Source organism: Chinchilla lanigera, unplaced genomic scaffold, assembly GCF_000276665.1.
Source record: "Chinchilla lanigera isolate Chin_1 unplaced genomic scaffold, ChiLan1.0 scaffold00010, whole genome shotgun sequence".
Taxonomy (NCBI): Eukaryota; Metazoa; Chordata; class Mammalia; order Rodentia; family Chinchillidae; genus Chinchilla; species Chinchilla lanigera.
The window spans coordinates 23,446,397-23,469,989 of NW_004955411.1; the positions used below are offsets into that span (position 1 = coordinate 23,446,397).

Here is a 23,593-nt window from a genome sequence, read left to right on the forward strand (position 1 = left end):
GTTTTTATCATGGTCAATGAATAGCTACCATAGAATGGACTATTTTCTGGAGGCAGTCTCCTACTTCTTGAGCCAGTCTCCTACTTCTTGAGCCAGTCCACTATGCTGTTAGGAACATACATATTCACAAAGTTGAAAGGGACCTCCAAGGCAAGGAGAGAGGCCTGTGCTGAAGACTGTACCAGTGTCTCTTGCAGGTAAGGCCAAGATCCCCTCCGGTAGCTATATGACAGCCTCATTCACAAATCTTGCAACAAGGTAGAAATGGGTATTTCTATCAGAGGAGACATTAGATTTTGCAGTGTCAGGCTCACCAAACTATTGTCAGTGTGTGATTTGAGCTCTTATTCATTGAACCCTCCTAATAGATATAAAAGCCTCTTTCAGTCTTGTGATCCAGGCAGCCCTTGGATACCATCTATTTCACTTCCAAGCCACTTCCCAAAGGCTTTCCCTAGATCTTCCCCCACATGTTTTATTAAATCCACACTAACTTTGTATGCCAGGTTAGCATCACTCACAGCAAGGCAAAGACTGTATCAAGGAATCTAGCGTTTTAGGATCAACTACTTCCTGGAGGATTTACATAATTACAGATATCATAGATGCAAGACACCAGGTGGGATAGAAGCCAGATCCATCCTTAACCACAAGACCTTTCCCCACTTGAGACCAACTGCTACAGTTGAACCAGTTATATCCTTGAAGGTTTACTAAGTTATGTTAATCTCAGTTGTCCATGACAGATAAGTACTACATGCCAATCACCTTCTCAGATCTTTCATTGATAGCAACAATGTCACTGATTGGGAGAGCAGATAGATCACTGGCAAAGATACAGTGATTGGGGGTCATCACTTCTACATCCTTTAGCACACTGTGTTTAAGACCAAGGTCTTCAAAAACAGCTTCAGTCACTTCATGAATCTTTGAAAACCCTGATAATCATATCAGCCAGTTAAGTTGTTTAAGATGGAATCCCTTTCAAATGATGTCAGAGCCTTCTTCTTTATTTTATCTTTTGATCCTTTGAACATCTATTTCTGTACCTGGCCAAGCCTGTCCTGTAGCTTTTATTAAAGAATAGTTTTCAGACCCTTGTCCATGAAGATTTGGGCAGTGCTAGCTCCCATCTGCTCTACACCAAGAATAACTGTATGCTTAATATGCCTCTGTGGAGTTTCAAATTTGTTTTTCTTGCACAGGACCTGCACATGATAATATCCTATCAAGGCCTTTACTTATTTGGTCATTGCAAGGTGTCTAAATTTTTGAGATTCTTCATCATAACCAGTTCTATTCCTTTACTCAGTTTCAGTCTTTACCACATAATTTATTTTAAGAGGTGCTAGATAACGGTCTTTGTTCTGCCTTCACATTTTCTCTTCTAATTTGTACATCTCTCACCTGAGAAATGAAATAGTCATGACATATAATGTCAATTTTTCCATCAACATCTTGTCTTTCTTTGGGAAAATCTTATTGGCTAATCCTTTGACAAAAGTACCTGCAATTTATTCTAAGTATTTATTTGTCCATTCCTCTAAAGATTTAAATTCTGGTCCCAGAGTTTCTGACAGTCAACCAGTCGCATTTTCTTTGTTGTGTCTGCAGTAACATTTCTTCCAGTCAACATAGTGTCAAAAGCATCATGTCAGTCACTATGGGTCGTATTTGTGTGACTCCTGCTTCTGGTAAGATGTGCAGCAAGACTTCAGGGCCACCAAATAAAGTTTTCTGTTTCGTTGCTATTGTATTGGTATAATGGTAAACATGTCTTCTTCCCAAGAAGGTTCCACTGATGACAGCCCCTGCAGGCCTTGGATTTCTATGTTTTGAACAATTCTGTCCTTTCTGTTATACTTGTATTACTTTTTTTTTTTTTTTTTTTTTGGTTTTTCTCCGGTACCAGGAACCGAACTCACGACCTTGCGCTTGCCAGGCAGGCGCTTTGCCGTTGAGCTAAATCCCCAGCCCCACTTGTATTACTTCTTGAGGGGCCTTACAAAGGGCTAACATGTTGATATTAGCACCTGCAATGAAGCAGCTTGTCTTTTTGAGAGAAGTGTGGTACTTCTGATTTGCTCAGTCAGATTTTGTTCATTACTTGTACAGTCTCGTGGTTGTTTTTATTCAGTGTACTTATCTTTGAATTGAGTTAATTTGAGTAACTGCCACATCTCTTTGGGATGAATAGTTTACAGGGGCTTAAGTGAGCAAAGCAGAAGACACTGAAGAGTTGTGGGAAACATATGAAAGTTGGGTAGTGGAGGAACTTAAAGTCAGTAAAGTGGATAAGGGTGCAGTTTCCTGGAAAACTATCACTTTTGGCCAGAGAGGATGAATGTGGAGATTGCTTCTTGTGGTGGATTAAGCAAGCATCAGTTTATAACACCCAGTTGAACTGAATCAGCATGGTTTTGGGTGTGGAGAGCCCACCTGAAGATTGTTGCCAACAGCATAAAAAAGACAACTGGAGGGGAAGATGGTGGGCTGTTGATTCCCCTGGAGAAGCTTGTCATGCTGGCTTTCCTGAAATGAATTCGGCTTTTCTCATCATCAGAATAGCTCGGGTCTTCACTGTCACTGAGTGTGGTGTGGTTCTCTTTGGGGAGCTCTGGTCCTTCCCTTGAGCTTTGCTTCTTGGCTCCAGTCCAGATCTCTCAGCCTGGAGGCACAAATTCTTCACCCAGCAGGTACAGACTTTCTACCCTCCACCACTGCCTTCCCAGTGCAGATTCTTGATACTGACTTGTGTGAGACATTGTTGTGGGCTCTAGGGATACAGTTGGACTCATGCAGGACATTACCATGACTCTTTTTGGTTGTCTAATAGCATTTTTCTTCTAATAGTTCTATAAAATATATCATTTTATCTTCAGAATTGTTTGAGATAGAAAAATTTTGCAATCAGCCTATGGGACTGTGACTAAAAAATTTATTCCCTGCTACAAGTAACAATTTGCATAGGATTATAAGTTTTAAAATTTTTTTCATTTATTTATTGTATATTTATTAACATGTCACTTTGTATATGGGTGCTACCTTTGCTTTTGTATCATCTTTAAAAATGTTATTTCTTAGGCCATATTTTTTTTCAAATGGTGATATCTTTTTTATTTTAAAATTAAAAAACTGACAAAACAACAATGGAGACAAAATCAAAACAACACACACACAAAAATGATACATGACCTCAGGACAAAATGATAGAAATGTACAGTGGTTGCTACATTACATAGTGTTATCCTCAGTGAACTTGCTCAGTCCACCAAATGTAAGAATGTAAGGTTGATCAAACAATCAAAGCAGTAACAAGCAAAAAAGTAATAAAAATAATAAAAAATAAGAAATAAAACATTGGAAATAATGCAGTGCTTCACCATAGAAGATGGTAGGAGTTCAACAATGGTTCTTACACTGCATATTGTTGTTTTCAGATCAGTCATTCTGATTACCAAATTCAAGTGTGCAAAATTGGTCAAGAAAAAAGAAAATTTTAAGCATTGACTGTTCCTCTCAATAAACCACAGACATCAGCAATACACAAATGGTGATATCTTATTCTGAGTATAATTATAGAGTATGGATTTAATTTTTTCTTGTCTTCCTTGTTTTTTTGTTGTGTTTTTTTTTAAATCAATTCTGTGAGTTTACATATTAAGCTTCCCAAATTGGTATAGATTACAGTCTAGTGTTCTTTTTCTATAACTATACATGGTTGCTTAAAATATATGTAAGTGGTTCTCTTTAAGATAAATTATTCTAAGAGCCCTCAAAAATAGTGTTACTTTTCTTTTTGTATAAGGTCAGGTGGAGAGAAAAATTGTGCTCTGAATTTACCAAAATAAGGATTTTAAAGAACATATTCTTGTCCTTTAAGAAGTTTTCGTCTCATAATAGCATCCAAAAAATGGAAATACTTAGGAATCAATCTAATAAAAGAAACAAAAGATCTATACAGTGAAAATTTCAGTCTGATAAAAGAGATCAAAGAGGATCTCAGAAAATGGAAAGATATTCCTTGCTTATGGATAGGAAGAACTAACATTGTGAAAATGGCCATACTTCCAAAATTGTTATACAGATTCAAGGCAATTTCGATTAAAATACCACTAATATACCTCACAGATCTACAGAAAACATTTCTAAAATACATCTGGAACCAGAAGAGACCCAGAATAGCAAAAAGCAATCCTGAGAAAGAAAGGAAAGGCAGGTGGTATCACAATCCCTGACTTGAAATTATCCTACAAAGCTACTGTGACAAAATAAGCATGGTACTAGCAAAAACACAGACCTGAGGATCAGTGGAACACATTGGAACGTGGAACCACAATCACAAAAACACTCAGCCACCTCATCTTTGACAAAGGGGCCAAACATGTTCACTGGCAGAAAGATAGCCTCTTTAATAAATGGTGCTGGAAAAACTGGCTCTCTACATGACCAAGACTAAAACTAGACCTGTGTCTATCATGATGCACTGAAACAAAGTCAAAATGGATCAAAGATCTAAATATTAAAATAGAAACACTAAATCTAATGGAAGAGAAATAGATAGAAATCTTGAAGACATAGGGGTAAGCAGAGAGTTCATGAACAAAAACCAAACTACATGGGAAATACTTCAAGGAATCAGCAAATGGGATCTCATCTTATTGAAAAGTGCTTACACATCAAAAGAAATCACCAATAGAGTAAAAAGAAAACCCACGAATTGGGAAAAAAATTTTAACTAACTGTCCTTCAGACAAAGGGCTTCTATGTAGAACATATAAAGAATTTTTAAGAGATCAGGCCTCCAAAATTCAAAGATCCAATCTGAAAATGGGCATCTGAGATGAATACACACTTCTCAGAAGAAGAAATACAAATTGCAAATAAATATATGAATAAATATTCACCATCATTGGTCATACGAAAATTGCAAATTAAAACAAAACTGAGATTCAATTTCATCTCAGAAAGAACGGTTATCTTCAAGAAATCAACCAATAACAAATGCTGGAGGGACTGTAGGGAAAAAGGAACCCTTCTCCACTGTTGGAGGAAATGTAGACTGGTACAACCACTGTGAAAATCAGTGCAGAGAAACCTTAAAAACCAGGATTAGAGGTCCCATTCGATCCAGCTATTTCCCCTTTTAGGTAATTTTTTAGAAGAACTGAAAACATTATACCACAACAATATATGTGCACCCATGTTTTCAGCACCGCGATTTGTCATAGCTAGACCTTGAAACAACCTAAATGCCCATCAGCTGAAGAATGGATAAAAAAAGTGTGATATTTTTATACATTGGAGTATTACTCAGTTATAAAGAAAGATAAACTCACTGCTTTTATAGGTAAATGGATGTAACTAGAGAGCATACTCATAAGTGAAATAAATCAGACCCGCATGGGTAAACATTGTATTGTCTCCCTAGTATAAGAACCTAAGAACCTAAAAGAATAAATGAAATCTGAAATGTACAGTAGATATTGTGAAAGGGAAAGAAACTTCTCAAATTGAAAGAACTGGGATGAGGGAAAGGAGAAAAGAAAGAAAGAAGGAAGGGATATATATATATATATATATATATGTATATATAGAAAAGATAGCTAAGATAATAGTGCTAGTAACTTCTATTAGTTTATTGAAAGGAACAGTTAATGCTTAATTTTTTTGGACCAATTTTGCATGCATATATGGTAATTTGCAAATATCTGTTAATCTTAACAACTACTTTGAAGACAGAAGTATGCAATATAACAACAATTAAATTCATATCATCTTATTTTTTGAAATTCTGTATCATTTCAAATTTTTAAATTATTTTTTATTCTTTTTAAAATAAAAAAAAAAGAAGTTTTCAAGCTCCAGGAATATAACAGGTGTTTTGCTTAATTTCTAGTTTCTTTGATGTGGAGTTTTTCTCACCTATCTACTTTTAAAATGAACATTTGGTTTTGTTTTATGTTAACCATCACCACAAAATTATATTTCTTACTGGTGGTATGTGTTTGAAGTTGATGACTTCATGATTTGTGAGAATATAATATCTATGAGAACTGATGTACTTTACAAATTGAATAAGAACCAACTAGTGACTTCATTTATTTTAATTGTAAAGTTTATTTATTTATTTATTTTTTATTTATTTATTTTTTTTGGTTTTTCTCCGGTACCGGGAACCGAACTCACGACCTTGCGCTTGCCAGGCAGGCGCTTTTGCCGCTGAGCTAAATCCCCAGCCCCAATTGTAAAGTTTATATTTGATGTACATTTAATATTTTTTATAGGTGTGTAACAAATTTTAATGAAAACAAGAAACTTTAGTAACTATAAGTTTTAGTAAGGTATGATTTAGATTAAATCTTCCTGGGTACTAATCATCATTCCTTTCTTTCTAGCTTAGGAAAGATGCTAAGTCTTTGTGTCTCAAGGACAAAGAGATTGAGTAATGTGACAAATACCTACAAAATATCTGATGCATAGTATTATTATATAATTAATAGTAACAGTTCTACACAGTGGCAGACTTTAGTTTTAATACCAATTCATCTAACTCTGATTCATTTTCTATTTACCTTGCAATTTGTTTTAATTCAAAATATTTATTGTTAACTAAAATATTTAACTAGCACTCACTGAGATATGCTTTCTTGCCAATTAAAACCATCAATGATAGCAATATTTGACAAAAACCCAACTAACTAAAATGACAGAAATATGATAGGAACAAAACTAGTGTGTATTGATTGTGTGCTTAACATTCATTTAGATTTCTAATTAGTTTTTATTTAGTTCCAAACTCCTGTGGAATGGGCAATGTTTTATAGGCAAAGAAACTGAAGTTCAAAAAAGTTGTGAAGTTTGCTAGAAGCCACAGTGGTATATCTAGGGTTTACTCCTATCTGTAAATGATAGGGACAGTTTTATGATGTATTATATAGAAAGAGATTCTCACACACCAAAAAAAGTGCTGCTGTTTTTGAAAGTGACAGTTGGCTGAGACGACTGATCTGAACTGCGTTTTCTGTCTTCCAGATTGACAACAATTTGCAAGGCCTCCCCTCTCCTGGCCTCAGGTGCATTTGCTAAGCACCCTTACCTCTAATTGCCAACTCTCTATGATTTATTATTGGTAACTGAACATTGATAAAAGAATTTTTAAGCAATTGAAATATTTTTGAAAAGATTTTAGCTTTTCAAGGAAAAGAGTATGAAATTAAACCTTCAAAATGTTTTTGAATTATCAAAGCAAATTGCTTGATGGTCCGTATATTAGAATGCTGCATAGCAATTCTTAACTCTTGACCAAGCTTTATCTAAGCCAGTTTTAGTGAGTTGGAAGTGATGCTTCTCAGATCTACATGGGTAGATATGGTGGTATTGCTAAAATGGAGATTTTGAATTAGGAGGCTTGTGGTACTGAGATTTCTGCATTTCTAAGAAGATCCCAAGCTTTGCTTCTGCTGTGCATCTTACACTGCCTTCTGAGCAGCAGAAGCTTAAAGGGCCACAAACATACATGCCATGCAATATTCAATAATATGCATCTGAATATTACTGCAGAGAGCAATGTGAGAATTTTTTGGAATATATTTTGTTTATTGCTGGCTTCTGATATGAATTTATGTGCTGAACTTAATTCAGGGTGGTACAGATGGTTTGGTTCATTGTCTTTACACAGCTTTGTAGAAGATTTGTGGTTACATTAATGGTAGCTGGATTTGAACCCATGTATTCTAGCACTCATACCTTAGAAAGCCTTGCCACACATCCCAGAGGATCTATTTTCAGAGGATATTCCAAAATCTTCCACTGGACCTAGAGTACTGGTACACACAGTTTCTGAACTCTAATCTGTAAATAAAATATTTGAAAAATATTGTCTTTAACTAAGGAGTCTCTCGAATCAAATTGACAGACCAAATAGGATGTAGAGGTACATTTATGCAACTACAGATAGGTTAGTCTTTTGGTCATCTAAAAGGTATTTTAATAGACCTTTTCCAAGATGTTATTTTCTTCCCACTGCCATCTTGTTTCCTCTCTGTTCTAAGCAGAAACTCTGTGGTTGTCTTCTGTAACAAAAAAACGGAAAACAAATTGTTTGGAGTCGCAGGGAGAGATAAAGTTTCACTGTATGGACAAAATACTTTTAATTCTAGGTGTACTTAATTGAAATTATTGAGGTAATTATCGATTCATATGAGGTTGTAAGAAATAATATAGAGAGATCTGTCTACACTGGAAATGAAGTCCACAAAATAAGAGTAAACTGAAGTTAGTACTCAGAGTTTGCTAGAGGAAGGGAGAGAGTCACTATCACGTGAATATTTTTGGCAGAGACTCAAAGGCAGCCAGGGAAGTAGGAACATTTTACAGGAGAAAAAAAGGGAAGGCCTCCAGTGTGCTTTGAGTGAAGGTTATTGGCATGAGGAAACTGGAAGTGCGTTACCTAGAGGCAGAGCACCTTGGGACATGGGTTTGGAAGGCATATTTAACTTTCTCTCAATCCTGAATTGTGGGGGTAGCAAACAAAAAAGAAAGCTGGAATACTGATCATCGTGAGCAGAATACTCTAGCGATTATGGATCAGAATTCTCTTATCATGTCTATCTTTTCATTACTCACACAGGTGGCTGCATTCCAGAGCTAATCTATTAGCATCCCACATAACTTTTGTTATCTTCATATTTTAAAATTTGAAGTTCATTGTGTGAGTCTGTTTTCTTTTGGTATCTTTTTAAAGAAGTCCTTCCTATCTCATTTTAAAATTTTTCTTTTTCTCACAGTCCCGTGGTACTTTGTTATACAAGCTTTGGTGCAGATGTTCTCATGGACATATTCTGGTTCAGGCCTACTCTCAGTTTAGGTATTTTATCTTTCTCTTGGCTATTTCTAAGAGGTTGCAAGTATTGTTGTTAAGAAAATCAAAGTATCTCCTAATCCATATCAGTATATCTTCTTTATGGTTCCTGTGGACTGCTCCACCTTTGAAGAAGCTGGTAACTCTGAAAGTATGTATAATGCCAGAAACAGAACTGTAAAGAGAATATATGTATAAATAATAAATTCCAGAGGGAGGTCATCTCCAAATATTCAGATAGAGTTTAATCTTGCACAAGACATATTTAAAAAGCCAAATTTAATGATTCTGGGTATAACTAATTTGAAGCTGTCACCTTAAAACCAAGTTGGTATCTATTTCCTGTAGAAATGAAAGATTGCGTGATTTTTACAGTAAATGTTACTTAGAGAAAAGATTTGCCCTGTAGTTCTTGGCTAAATATCTGGGGTCATATGGAAAGTCTTTGAAAGCTTACAACTTTGGCAGTTCACCAAAGTATTAATGTTTTCATTTTCTAATAAAATTTTGAATTTATTGAAACTTTCAAGTAGATTATGTCATTTGAAGATAGGATAATGCAAAAGGAATATAAAACCTTGAAAATTTAAAGTATTGATTATGAGAACACACTAAAATACTTTGCTGTAATAATTAATTGAGCCAGTTTTTATTAGTATTGTGTTTTTAGTTTTTACAGAGGTATTTTAAAGCATAACACATTGCCAACAGAAGCTTAAATAATAAAAATAAGGAATGAATATCATTATAATAATTTAAAAATAATTCCTCCAGCTTTATTTCTGCATTCAATATCTGTTTATCTATGCATTTATAGTTATATTTATCATGGTGCCTTTACTTAGTGTTGTTTACTGATATCAGAATCTAATATATTTGCCAGCTGATACATTGTTTCTGAGTGATAGTCTTAGATGTACTTCAAGGCCAACAGATACAAAGCCAAGTTTATTATTTTTATCCTTCAAATTGTCTTCTGAGTTCCTTAATTTGGTCGGTGTTTTCCCCATACATCATTTATTCAATGAGAAAAATCTTTCAATTGTAATTCAGTTCTGTTTTTCGTCTCCCATACCCAGTTGCTAAGTCATTATTTAGCTTTCTAATTTCTAAACTCACCTGTTTTTAGCACTTTGTTACTATTTCTATAACTTCAAAATTGGCCTATAGTTTTCATGCCAGACCTCTCTTATCCAACCCACCTTCTGCCCTATGTTAGCATAGCAGATCTTGACACCGGGGCTCTTTTGCTGTTCGTGTTTGGGAAGGAATAGGACAGAGTAACTGAGAAGAGGGAAACAAGAAGAGAATGATGATCTTGGGTGTGTTATTAGCTAGGTTCCCTCGAGGAGCCTATAAAATATATTTAAGAATTGTATATCCCAGAATGAAAGAAGAGAGCCTTTAAACTCACTTCCAACTCCAATTACTCAAGAATTTCTCTATCAGTGCTAGCCCATGCTTGCACATTTCCAGGTGTAGATCAAGAAATGCCAACATAGGGTTGCAGCAGGGATATTTGATTGCAGAAATTAGGAGAAGGGGGATAGCTTCTCTGGGCTTTAACTTGTTCAGTTATAAAGGCACAGACTTTGAAGATCCCAATTCTTAGTTTAATTCTATCTTCTCACTATTTCAAAATTCATAATTATTTATGGGCAGGAGCACTTGTGCTTTACTTTTCTACTAGACCTCACAAATTACGTAGCTGTCCTTAGTAGAGGCACCCAGTATCCTTGAGGTGAAGACTTACAGATCATATTGAAGGGCCATTTGCTGCCCTAGTAAACATTTCTGGAGAAAGCTGAGCTGAGAGAGTATGAAGAAGGGCCTAAGAAGTATCCAGTACAAATCCCATGTATTGTGTCTGTATCTATGTGTGTGTGTTTCTACTCATGAGTATATTAAGCTACGATGATACAGAAAATACATCCTGCAATATAGTCAGGACACGTGAGCCTGGGGCTTTTCTGCCCTGGGCAGTCCCTGAGGGTAGCCCTCTAGGTTGGATTCAGACCTGACATTCTGGTCAGCACATTAAGTGTGAAAATGAGATCACAAGGGTTTCTGAATAAGCCACCCCTTGTTCAGCCCAATTTTGAGTTAAAGGATTTATCTCAACATCAGACAGGAAGACAAACCACCAGTATGGGGAAGCACATACAGAGAAGGAGACTGCAAAAAACTCCACTTTTTCACTTTTTCTTTGTCAATATGGTGGCTACTATTCCCACTCAAGTTTCAAGAATGGAAATGGATGAGCAAGAAATGACTGGAGCTATTTTCCAACAAGTATGCCATTTCTGTAACATGTTTTGCTACCTCTTAGGTACCATTATATGAATTCTAAAAGAAAATATTAAAAAGAGGTGTTTCTTTGAGTGTATCTTTCTTTGAGTGTATAATGTGACATGTGTTGTATCCTCCATGTTATATTTTTACTGGGCAAACATTTTTGAAACAAATCTTTTATATATCTTTCAGATGTGTTTTTATTTGTTATAATTTTTATTTTTGAGACACTGTAGAAGAAAAGATTAGAAAGCACAAAGAAAGAATAATACATTTCATTTTAACTGCTCCTCAAATTGAGGGGATGTCAAATATTATTTGTTTCTTTATGATAAGGCTATGCAAAGGGAATTACTTTCATCAGTTTCTTACTTTTCTCCCTTTTCCCTTAAAAAGACCTTTTTATTTGCTAAGCTATGAATAAATGAGAGTGACAAATGATAATTTTTAAAGACTAAATAATGAATGTAAAATTTCCTTTTCATTCAGAAGACAAAACTGTGTTGGTCAGATTGTGGAAGCAATTACTATTTAAGCTTTTTTTAATGATTATCTCTTGTTGTTTAGATGTATTTGGGTTAAAGTAAAACACTATGAAGACAAAGGTCAAAGGGTTGAATGAGATTTCATTCATGTTAATATGCATAAATCGTGTGTTTAGATTCATACATGAGGTAAAAATACATATATTTATATGTAGGTAAGCATAAATAAAAAAGAGGAATGATAAACAATCATATAAGAGATTTAAATTATATTATAGATTTTACCAATTTTCTATTATCCTCACATAAAATGTTTTCATATACATTTCTCTGATATGAAAATATAAAATCACAATATGGACTTATGAAGAAACTGTCTAACTTAGTTTTAACATATTAAAAGTATAGATTAAATTACTGCAAAAAATAGGAATGACTCAAGTACGTGGTTATGAGAGATTATTATTATTTTTGTTGTTGCATTTCCTTTCACAGAACAGGAAAACAGCTACACTCCACTTAACAGTGGATTTTTCTTTGTGTCACTGTTGCAAATTAACTTGTGATGATCTCTATGCAAACTGATGACAAATTGTTTTTGAAAAATGTACATACATTTATCATTATCAGCTGTGATCGGCTGCAGGGATGATGCTTTTTGGAAATGCAGTGCTCTAAATTAAGACGCTTAAGCAGTAGAAACACAAACCAAGTGAACAAGAACACTATCCTTTAAGAGTTGGTGTCTGAGTGTGTCCATTTTTAATGAGGAAAATGAGGTCAGCATAGTTTGGGGTCTTTCAGGAGAATACTGTTCAGTACCAATTAGTGGCTCAATTCTCCTGAGGCCACAGTGACACAGTTCTTTATCCTGCTGCCAGGTGGCGCTGTACGGTAGTAGGTATAATCTTGTACAAGACAAAATGTCTGCTCTTGATTTGATGATTTAATTGTACTGCTGACCCTGCTAACTGATTCGACTGGAAGTGTGAAAATAACCTTGTCATACATTTCCAAATCATCTCTATATAACTGTAGTTAAATCGAGTTTTTTTCTGAGTTTCTGGCCTCAGACTTTTGTATTACTGTGTGTCCTAAAAGAGTAGATAAAAGACTCATCACCTGCAGAATATACTGTTTTTCATTATAACTTGTGCTTATGCTTTATAAATATATGCTTTGAATATAAAGAAGGTAACATTAAAAATAATAGAGTTTTTTGTTGCCAATAGATCATTTCTTATTTTGAAAGAATCAAACAAAAATTTTAACGGCAGTGAACAGCAAACTTATAGTATTAGTTTAACATTTGTAAACACACACTTAAATTTTTTTAAAAAAGAAAAGCCTTACATTTTTTCTTCAAAGGGTTTATTTTTGCCCACTTTTTCCTTCCAATGACAGTTACAATCATTCTCAAAATGGTCAACTTTCCGGTTGTTCTTTTTCTTTTGGCATGAGGCACTTTGGTTCTTTCTTCTTTATCATTAGGGTATAACGACCTCACTTCAAAATTACGTTCACATCAGTCTCCACAGAGGAAGTTTCTCTGCCCAGTGCAGGTGACACACATCAGACCCAGATTATTATTTGGTTTTTATTGCTGTTACAAATTTAAATTCTCCAGATATGTAAATATATATGACAAATACATTTTTTGAATATGGAGTAACTTAAAAATGCAAAACAATGTCATTTCTTTGGATTTTTACAAGATCGAATTAAAAAATAAGGTTTTGTAATCGGTATGAAATACAATAGATTTTCTGGTTGCCAACCTGCTTATTTCTTCCTGGTAGGAGAATTTAGATACTACAGTGTCTACCGATGAAGGTGAATTTATGCATGTGTCTCGACTGTATTGCTATTTAAGAATACCCATGTTTTATAGAAGAAACTTCCAGGGAGGGACTATTTAGTGGTAATTATTAAATTTTCTACGGCACTATAAAGAAATCAAAGTGGTGTGGATTACAAATTATGAATTAGTTTCACAGTATATGTAAAGAGAGATGGTATTATTGAATATTGATCAATAGGGATATCATTCTTAGAGTAATTATTATTGAATATTCACACCGTGCACACAGCAAATGAATTCAAATGTAGGCAGGACTAAAGCTGTGGCTTCAAGGAGTTTTCAGTTTAATGAATGATAAAAAATCCTAACTCAAAAGAACTCACAGAATTATTATAGAATTACCAGGAGCAGAGGAAATATTTTACAACAGAATGAGAGTTAAATAAAAAGGTGTAATATCCCTATGATATGCCACTTAAAAGTCATGTTTTCAAGAGTATATAGTCATACAGATAATGCTCATCACTTATAATTGGGAAAAATAATATAAAGTGTTATAATGTATCTTTTTCATATATATGATTAATCTAATCTCAATTAAATAATTAAAAAATATATATCTAAAATATTTTACTCAAAATGCTAAAAGTGTTTCTGGATAATAGGATTTTTATTTCTCATTTTTACTCTCAAAAAATTTCTTCACTATATGTACTATTTTTATAATGTGATAAATGTACTTAAAAATTTGAGAACATACAAAGACCATATAATGCTGTTAATTTATGTTACAAAGTATTTGATCAAGTATTTATTGGCAATATATGTCAGGAAAGTGATAAGAAATCAGATTCTTTGCAATGTTACCAATTTATTATGTCTTCATTACCCCAAAACTGGGCTAAATTTTTCCCAGTGCAATATTAAAATGACACTACTTCATATGAACAGTATCTGAAGCATTTTAAGTTGTAATAAATTTAAATTTTATGATAAGTGAATATCTTGTGTTGGTTTTAGATGAAAACAATTTTGCCTTCATCTTAAGTATTGCTTTGTTATGTATAGTTAGGTCAAAGAGAGATGATGGATCACATAAATAAATGTACTAAGGAAATCTTAGTAAACACTGATTTCTAGGCTTTGTTTTGTGACTAATTAGTCATTTATGGAGCAGTTACTGTGTGCCAAGCATTGTGCTAATAACATCTTAAGTACTTTATGTCATTTGATTTTCATACCAAACTCCTGTGTTGTCTTTCTTTCTTTACAGACAAGTAACTAAGGCTTAGAAAGATAAAGGTGTACTCAAAATTACAGGATTAGTTAACTGTAGAGGGAGGATTTTAAAGAAGACCTTTTAGACTTAAAAATCTATGCTTTTGTAATTGTAAGTTAGTAAATTGTGATAAAGTGCATTTATCAGATTATAAAAATAGTACATATAGTGAAGAAATTTGACCATGTAGACAAATTACTTTCTAGGATTCAAATATTTCCTCAATGTAAACTGAAGGAGTTGGATAAGGTTGAAGGGGCACTCAAATATTTCTAATTAAAAAGTTAATTTCAACTTTTCCAAAATTTTATGCTTATATTTAGAGTCAGACAAAAGACACATAATTTAAGCTGCTGAGAATGGAAATAATCTGGAAACGGTGTAGCTACACATGCTTTTAAGTAGTTTGTAGATAGGAGTTGACTGTGTTTTGGATTTTTGCCTCCCAGAGACTATTGGACAGTAATAGTTTGTGACTGTAAAATGTAAATTTTGTTGGTTAAAATGTAGTATTAGTCTTGTAATTAGAATGTGTAAGGTCAGTTTTAAAGTAAAGCTATATGAAGTATACAATAGTAATGTGGAGGATTTGTTACAGCTAGGTAAAGGCAGCCTGCTTACTTGTTACAAGAAGACCAGTAACATTTAAATGAAACAACTGTAAGGTTAGAAAATAGTTCATCACTGTGGAAAAAAAAAGCAGTGCAATAGGAGAAATAACAGAATCTCATGATGGGAAGCTGGACTCTGTATTTGAGAATATTTGCTGAGAGCCCTAGGAACAGATGAAGTGAATGACCTCTAATTTCTGTGATTCCATAACACAGAATAACACAGCCCTCTGAAAGTACCTTGCTTATGACACTTCTGGATTTACATTTTATCACATAATGAACTGCTGAATGATTCTGGTTGAAAGGGTTTCTCTATTATTGCACGAGTCATCTCATTATTGAATGGGACACCCCTGTGTACTCTACAAAGCTGAAAACTGGAACTTCACTGTAACGATTTTCTAAGTTCATTTCATAATCAGTGATGCAATACTTCATACTCATATCCATAAATATGAAAGGTCTTGGGGACTCCACACGTGACCAATATTGTATGTCATTAAAATTATCCAATTTATTTTTGTAAAATATAAAAAATGGCCAGCATGATATAGAAACCATAGCGTGCAGATTTCCTTTTTATTAGTAGTCTTTTTTCTTCCACCTTATACACCCAATTTAGGGAAAAGACAAAATGAAAATGTATCTTGAATATGCATCACAGGTTCCAAAAATGAAAAGAAATTGGATTTGGATAGCACTTACTCAATAGACAGATATGATACATGGTAAGAAGGTGCACTGTCTGCCCTGTGATAGATTAAACTACTTTGTAGGAAAATTACTGTGAGCCAGTCACCACCACCACTGTGGCTAAATCTTTAATAAAATTCTCTTCCATATTCAGGAGTGAGGTATGAAGTACACAATAAGCAAAGTGGAGTAGAGTGCCATTTATCAAACAGTGGTCAGGTCTGTAATCTTCTGCTGTATCCTTTCTTTGTATTTTATTTGTCTTTACTGTTACAAGACGGGATATTTAGCCAGGGAAGTGGGCATGAAGCCCTGATAAATCTCCTCCTTCTCTTTTTTTTTTCTTTCTTATTCCTTTTTGACAGTCTTGTCAGTATAATTTGTTTGTTCTCTCCTGGGTGATCTTTTGCCTGTTTGGCATTCCTTTTTTCACTTCATTTTCTCTGCCTTTCTTAGAAATGCTCATTTATGGTGTGGGGAATGATACCAAAACTACAGGAAAATGCAGCAGGAATGTTAACAGCTACCATATAGGAATATCCAGGGTGTACTCTCTAAATACTGAAGGTCTATTGGCAAGATAACAGTGTTAAATGTTGTAGGTAACCCCTGGGTGGCAGTGCACAGCAGCTGCTGATACTAACAAAAGCATTTTCAGTGTACAGACTCATGCAGAAGTGTATGTGTATGTACGAGATATATACATATATATATGAATGTGTGGTGTTTATATAAATATATATGTGTATCCTATGATATATGCATAGTATAGATTATAGGTCCATGTGAAATATATATATATATACCTTTGTATATATATGTATAAGTATATATGATATACACTGCATATATTTGTATGATATCTATGTTGCATGATATATACGTACTATATATTTGTGGTACATATTTATACAGTGGCCTCCAAGGAACTTAAAAGTGACTTTGTCTGTGAAAGATATGAACTCTCAAATTAATTTATCCTATGTTCTTAAGTACAATAACACTAATATTGCTAAAAATAACTATTACCATTTAAAATCTTATGCTGAAAGTATCCATCATTGTCTTTGAAAGCTTGCAGGTATGAGTACAGATGTAGTAGAACAACCTAGAGAGTAGTGAAACTGTGGCTAGAGGTGTCTGTGCTCCTTAGTCTGTACCCTACCAGTCTATATGACAGCTGAAGGGTAAATCTGCTTTGGTACCATTATAACCTTATTTTATTGTTTGAATAGCAATTTTATAACAAAACGTTTATAGCCAACCTCCCTTTGTACTTGACTGAAAGAGAGCAATCATGCAGAGTGATAAGCAACAATGATAATGATAACTGCATTATAAATGCATGCAAAATTTTGAAAAGTGTGTTAAAATGGACTGACAGTAGTTTTCCACATGAACCTGGAGCAGAGATAGACATGATTCTGGTGGTAGGGATGCTTTTTTATTTTGGGCCAGTTGACTCTACGTGTGTGTGTTTTCTTTTATCATGTTTTTTCCTTTTAATTATGTGCACTTAATATATAGCTGTAAGGATACAAAAAGCAAACATAGTAGTATTTAGATTTTGTCAGATTGTGATAGAATGCAACTGGATTTCTGAACAAACTATTCAATTCAAAGAGTAATTCCTAAAACCAAATTGTGAGTTTTGGTTGTTATCTAGCATTGCCTATTTCCTTGTCTCTGGAGAACCACCTCCTATGAAAAATTGTTCATCATTTCTGTGTAGGAGAGAATCGACAATGGAGGCAAAATAAATCCAAAACATAATTTAGGAGAGAGGAGTCATTTTGTCCACTTTGTGCCAGTTGCTTCCAGGTAGTTTCACAGTTTCTTGAATTTTTTTATTTCTAATATTCTGAAAATAAGTAACACAGAAGCTTCTTCAGGTCCAATCACACTATTTTGCCTTTTATTTTAATATATTTTGTAGCATTAACATATTGGGTAGAACATAATAAAGAGTAGACATTGTGAAGTTGCCTGTGTGCACATCAAACTAAGACTATCCTCTGTGGATTTGAATAGTATATTCTCTTTGTAAGTTATTCCCAAAGTCTTTTAAAATCAGCAACACATTGCCAAAGTATGTATTTTATGTTCTTTAGCCCTTTCATCTCTACAGTAAAGTTAATAGCTTTTATCATGAAGGGGAAAATCCATTTGTTTAGCTACTGCCTTGTTTCAAAAAAAAATTAAGGTCAATTACAAAGATACATAAAATAAATTTAAAACTAAGTGAGGGAATTGAAGCCACGGGAAAACCAGCGAAGGAAATGGCAGAACGTGAAGTGCACGTAGGGAAACAAGTTCCTTCAGTGGAGCCTTCTGTACTAGTCAGCTTTAGACTCTGGGTTTAGTCTTCAGCTCGTTGGTGGTGAGCACAAAGGTGGAAACAATTCTAAGACATAAGGTCAGCCTCAGGAGACTAAGCTGCTCCTTCAGGAGATATGCAAATACTTCAGGCAGTATAGACTGATCGGGAGTATATCTCTTGAGTCTTCATAGAGGGAACATGGTGCAAGTCGGGAAATATATTCCTTTCCTATGGAAAATGTACACATTATTATAATGAAAAGTATTTTTAGATTATATAGCATCTTAAACAGCAAAAATTAGTGATGAAAACACATTGAAGATTATTCATGCATTCAGAAGTGATCTACTGAGTGCATCTTGTATGTCTAGTGCTGGAACAGGTGGGAAAGCTATCTAGATCTGCCCTCATCAAACTTATAATCTTTCCTTGAAAACTGACATCAACTAATTAGTTATGTATGTAATGAAAAGTCCTGAAGGAGAAGGTTAGGAGGGGACGGTGAGGAGGAGAAGTTTAAGGTTAGGTCTGGTGGTCTAAACTCATCCATAATTAGATGTGACAAAGGCTTAAGAGATAGTGGGACTGCAGAGGATTTAGATTTCTCTGTACAGACGACATTTCTAGAAGTGGAGTTTTTAATTTGTGTGGATTAGTAGTGAGTTCAAGATTCTTCTTTCTGTTAAGAGTCTGAAAAGTGTGCTGCTTTTGCTGTGCTGCCAGTTGAGAGCAAAGCTACGTGCTTCATCGATCAGTTCACTGGAGGCTAAAGAGACAGTTGAATTGAATTTTATATTTAGTCATATTCTACTTGTTCAGAAAGACAATTCTGTTTGTTTAATTTAGTTCTTTACTTAGAGTCTCTTCTTTCCTTCAAGCTTTAGTTTTGGAATATAACTCACATACTAACCCGTGTCTTCAGAATTTAAAAACATTTTCTGCCAACAGTGACTGTTCAAAACATGTTTCCAAAAAATGAACTGTTTAGAAGTATACTTTTTACGAGGACATTAATGAACTTATTTGGAAATAGCATTTAATGACATTGAGTAATTTATTTTTCAATAAATAATATAACAAATGTAATTGCTGCTGTTGTTTCTGTTTAATGTTATTATTAGTATTGGGCATAGTTACACTTTAGAATATAGAGATAAAACATTCCAAAAAGTCTGTCTTTTCAGTGCTCTGTGTCTCTAAGATTGGCCTCATTCATTTAGGTTTGCTTTCATTTTTCTAGATCCATTTAGGTTTCTTCATATGGTTTATTTGTGTATTTGTTAGAAGATTTTGTGGCAGCAATAGGGAGAGAGGATAAAGTTTCTAGTAAAACAATTGTAATTCAGTATTGTGATATAAAAATGAAAATACTTCTCAGCAAATTCTGGCTTCATTATAACCTAGCAGGAACACAGTGACTGATAACGATATTTGTATAGTGAGACCACAGAACTTACAAGGAAGACAATTTCTGTTTAGTATGAGTTCCTTCACAATACGGAATGGTTCTGACATCTTCTCTAGAAGAATTCCCAAGTCCGAGTATTCTGATTATCAGCCAGCTGTTGCTGCTCTTCCTCTAACATGGGCCCTATGGACTTACTTCACTCTTACTAGACCCTCATATTGTTTCCAGTTTTTGTAAAAGGGAAGCTCTTGTGGAAAAATAGAATTTAGCTCTTAAACACTGACATAGTAGAAAATAATTTCTTTATTTAAAGTGACTATGTTGGTGAGAAATGGAGATAGGAGATAGTAATAGTTTCATCTTTTCTTTGGGTAATACAGAAATATAATAACCTTTAGAAGATTCCTAAAAAAGGGCCTTCAATTCTGCTTTCCAATTTTACCTCATGCCCACCCCATTCCTAACTTTATGTTGTATGAGAAACACAGAGCATATACTTCCTTTTCCCATCTCTCAAAGAAAGATAGGCCATAGAAATATTATTTTTTTGCACTTTTACAGACAATTCAAGGAGAATGAACTCATTTGGCTCTGCCTGCTGCTTAAGAAATAGCAGGAAGAACAATAACACAATATATTTTCACTCTAGGGTGTTTTAGTTAAAGTTAATTATAAACAATGTCTCTCGTGGAGTTTAAAAACAATGTTACAGACATACATCCGATTGTTTCTGGAAGTGCCTTTAAACTAATTAGAGATACACATGCAAAAATTTCGCAAAAAGCCTGAAACTGTTGTTTCCTAACATTACTTATTGCACGTAATCACTATTACTTCTCATGGATCTTTGACTTTTTATTTTATATGAAACTATTGTATACAGTGGATAAGTGGACTTTGCAAGTACCGGAAGCTTATATTTTTAAAAACAGATATGAGTCTACTTAGTGGCATATATGCTTCTTTCTACTTTAAAGATTCTGGTTCAAATTCTTGCATAATTAGATATAGGATAAAACTAAATAGGTTTTCTTTTGGTGACAGGTTCCTTTCAAAATAGTACAAAATGGTGGGGGGAAAGGTTTTTTTTTTTATTTGGGCAGATTATTTTTCCTTTTATCTTTCCTGGGAAATGCTTTTTTGAATGACGGATTTAATAGGGAATATCTTCTACTAGATTAGCGAACACCTTATGTTAACCATACTGGGACACTGAAAAACAATGAACAAAAGTTAGATATAAAAAATGAGAAAATTGAATAGGAAATTAAAAAAGATGAAGAACCAAAGAAAAATGGAAGCAATGAAAAAAAGAGGAAATTGCTCTATATAATTAAAAAGCAAACGCCTTACTTATAGTATTGTTTTCAAAGCAAATACTTTGAAATACTTTGCACATACTTTTCAGTTCTTCATAAAGGAGATCGTGTTGAAAACTTTGAAAGATTTTTTGCAAGGCAAGAAATGTTGCCTTACGAAATGATATTTTCTAACTGGCTTAGTCTGTTTTCTGTTGATTTGCCAGAATACCTCAGTCTAGGTGATTTGTAAAGGAGGCAGTTTGTTTTGGATCACAGTTTTGGAGGCTCGAGGTCTGACATGGAGCAGCTGCATCTGACAAGGGTCTTGTTTGACCTCGTAAAGTGGCAGAAAAGGGGAAGGACACGCGGGCAGTACAGTGCTGGGGTATGATGTGAATATCCGAGAGGCAGTGGTGTGAAATGTTTCATGGCTGCATGCTATTTGATTCCAGGAATACGCTACATTTGCCTCCCTCCCTATATGACATACTGAAAATTTTAGTAGAAATATTTTTTCATCGTTAATTTGTCCACTGCATGCAGTTCATTAGCAATACCAATTCTGGATAGTGGTCTGGTGGGGACTGATAATGACAGTTCATGGCTGTGGTTTTTAAATGATCATAGTATTCAGTGCAGATTTCAGAAGTGTTTTGTTTTCTTAAGTGTGATGTTTAAGGAGAAGTGATAAAGAAAGATAGGTAAAAACTTACTAATATACACTTGTTTTTTTTTTTTAATCTCAAGCATTTTTCAGGCGACAAGTCCTGAAATTGCATTTTAAAATTTTTACCTATTGGGGCTGGGGATTTAGCTCAGCGGCAAAGCGCCTGCCTGGCAAGCGCAAGGTCGTGAGTTCGGTTCCTGGTACCGGAGAAAAACCAAAAAAAAAAAAAAATTTTTTTTTGCCTATTTTAAATTCATAAAATTGTGGAAATGAAATGTGTATCTGTCATAACCCAGTTAACTCCTTAAAAAAACACATGAGAAAACTGAAGACCAGAGGTTTCTGCTGCTTGTGTTAGGTGCAGTCAGTTAATGACTGTGTGAAGATTAAAGTGCAGAGACCTATGACTCGGTTACTTGTCCTTTACACTTTGCTGCATTGCATTTCATTCCCTTACATTTTATTTAAAAATAAAATTATGGAATATTTCGAGCATACATAAGAGTATCAGTAAAGGAGAAAAGGCAGTAATACAATTAATACCCATGTACTTTACATGAGGGTCTTCAAAGTCCTATTTTCAGATTGTTTTGTCTTTTCCTTTGAGAGAATGAGTGGACACATTTAATTCTCCACCCCTTTTTACCTCTGTTCTTCTGCCCCCCTTTGAACCTGATATATATTGTTGTAACTTTTGTATTGAAAAGATTTAAATATATGGAAAGGTGAAAAAGAAATCCAAACAGTAATAATCACATAGCTACTGTCTAGGTCCTCTTATTAGTATTTGACTGTATTGCTTTGTCAGATATCTAGTTATTCCTACATTCCTCAGTTCATCTACTTTTTTGGGTTCATTTCAAGTGAAAGTGCAGACATCAGTACACTTCCCCTCTTTCCCCTAAATATGTCATGTATATGTCTTGAAATAGTGTCCACTATTTGTTTGTTTTCCTTTGGAGGTAAGTTTATATAAAATAAAGTGTAGACATTCCTCCTTTCCTTCCTTTCTCTCTTCTTTCCTTACTCTCTCTCTTTCTTTCTTTCTTTTTTGGCACTAGGAATGGAACCTAGGGCCTTTGCACTGAGTTATAGACCCTGCTCCTTGCTCCTTGTAAATTTTTAATATTGAAGCAAAGTCTTGCTAAGTCATTAATTTGCACAGCTGGGCTTGAATTGATGATCCCCCTGCCTCAGCCTCCTGAACACTGGGATTACAAACATACATTACTAACCTTGACTTGAAATGTAGAATCCTTAAGAGTACTTTTATCCAGTTTTGGTAATTCCATCCACCTGTATAATCACTACCATGATGAGGCAGCATGCAGAATACTACCATCATTCCAGACAATTCTCTTGTGCTCTCTGTCATTCTTGTCTCAGCCTACCTAGAAACACTCCTCTGATGTTTTCCATCACAGTTTTGCTTGTTTTAGAACTGAATCTGAAATAAATAGTATATCCTGTGTTTCATAAAGCTTCTCCTTACTTTACATGTTTTTGAGAAAAATTCATGTTACTGAATATATCAATATTTAGTTACTTTTAATTGCCAAGTAGCTTCCAGTGTGTGGATGAATCATGGTTTGTTTATCCACTTCCCAGCTGACAGAATGTAGGCTTTCTAATTTTTGTCCATTATAAATAAAGCTGCTATGAGAGCCACTCGATCTTTGTAATACTTACTGTGTGGAGGGTATTTCTTTTTCAGTAATTTAAACTATTTTGGATTTTATATAGTATTAGTATATTTTAGTATATTTTTGCAGTACCTCATAGCTACATTGGGTTTAGGGAATTGGTACCTGTACATAGCATATCTTAATCATTTTCCTTCCCTTTATCCTCCCTCTTTACCCTTCCTCAT

At 34.3% G+C, this 23,593-nt stretch overlaps 1 pseudogene; it reads right to left on the reverse strand.

The window, feature by feature from the left end:
* Window positions 1–729: 729 nt before the first annotated feature.
* Window positions 730–16,175, reverse strand: LOC102019372 (annotated as a pseudogene).
* Window positions 16,176–23,593: the final 7,418 nt, after the last annotated feature.